The sequence below is a fragment of the Morone saxatilis genome, unplaced genomic scaffold, assembly GCF_004916995.1.
Source record: "Morone saxatilis isolate NCDOM2014 unplaced genomic scaffold, NCSU_SB_2.0 Contig9, whole genome shotgun sequence".
Lineage (NCBI taxonomy): Eukaryota > Metazoa > Chordata > Actinopteri > Moronidae > Morone > Morone saxatilis.
In genome coordinates this window covers 13,672,702-13,674,205 of record NW_023340268.1, presented here as the reverse complement: position 1 = coordinate 13,674,205, position 1,504 = coordinate 13,672,702, and the positions used below count along the sequence as shown (strand labels likewise).

The 1,504-nt window shown below is 49.9% G+C and overlaps 1 protein-coding gene across 1 annotated transcript in view; it reads left to right on the top strand.

The window, feature by feature from the left end:
• Window positions 1-1,504, top strand: part of cdk6 (cyclin-dependent kinase 6) — a gene marked incomplete at its 5' end in the record, with an annotated part of 32,964 nt that overhangs the window by 4,709 nt on the left and 26,751 nt on the right.

The window sequence follows — 1,504 nt, the reverse complement described above, 5'->3', positions numbered from 1 at the left end:
ATTCAGTGCTTCTACTAGGAGAATGCCCCTGCTGAAAGGGGAAGCACGGGCTGCAAATGGCCCGTATTGTAACAGCGGACGAGCGAAACTGGTCCGGTGGGCGGTGGGGGGTGCCTAGCGTATGGTGTTGCCTGTCAGACCCCCCCCCAAACACACACAAATAACCCAACTGCCTGGCCTCGTGGCTCCTATGGCTCCTGTCTGGTCTGCCTGCCCTCCCTTCGCCTTGGTCTATGGCTGGATGGAGAGGTGTAGAGAAGGCAACGGTCTTGTTTGATGCCGCATCCTGCCCTGCCCGCTTGGTCAGAGGGGCACAGCAACACACCGTGCATTCTGACGACACACGACACACACACACGACACACACACACACACACCGACAGACACACACACACCACACACACACACGGGACACACCACACACACCACTGGTATCGTACCCTCCGTGCTGGCACACAGTCTTGAGGTGCCCACACACGCAAAGTTGAAATGGTAGATACACACACATTACAGTTAGAGGAGAGGAGAGGGAACCAGACACAGGTGGGGGGCACACTCAGTATCTCGTGTATACAAACACACACACACTACACATCACACACACACACACACATCACTCCCCATCCCCGCAGCATTGTGTGGTGCCCTGTCTCCTCCTGTATGGCCGGCACAGCAGCCAGCCCCGCGCCATTTGCTAATGTTTTCTGCTTGAGTGTGCAGACCCCTTTGACTCACTCACCAGCTGGTCGGCCAGTGAATAGAGCTGTGGGCTCAGGTCCATGTCACTTGTGAGGTCTTGGCGGAGTGTTTTTTTTTGGGGGGGGGCGTGTGTGTGTATGTGTGTAGAGAGGGAGTGTGTGTGTGTGTGTGTTTTAGAAGGGGTGAGGGTTAGGATGCAACAAACCACCAGCAGCATCAGGGCATTTTACTTCACAAATGTCTCCCATTTCTCTTACTATCTTCTCGGTGTCTCCTTGAATCTAACCAACTAAATGATTCATAAACTCCATGTTTATTCCTTTTATCTCGTATTAGTTCATAACCTCAAATAGCTCTCCCTAGACTTTCTTTTATCAAACAATCCAAACCATAGAGCTCAAGATACCACGTGCGCAGCAGTGGGCTCAACAATAAACAATAAAAATATATTCCAGTGCACACCATGATACTAGGATTGACGATTTCCTAGTTTAATCCAAACAATCGCTCTGCCAAAAGCCACCTGGCCAAAATCCCATGTAATGATTTGTTTACAGGTGCTGGACCTGTTTGAGAGTCTTTCGGTTTGAAAAGAACAAGTCTAAGCTGGTTTTGACATAGTTCATTGCTGTTCACACCAGTTTGCCTTTGCTAGTGTTTCACATACGCAGTTTCTGAAGTCAGCTTTTGGGCATAAAAAGAGAACGAGCGCCAATTAACTCAAGTCAGACAGCTGCTGAGAAAACAGATCAATGCTTGTGCAGAGTAGGGCCTCTTTCTGCCTCTATCGTGTGTGTGTGTGTGT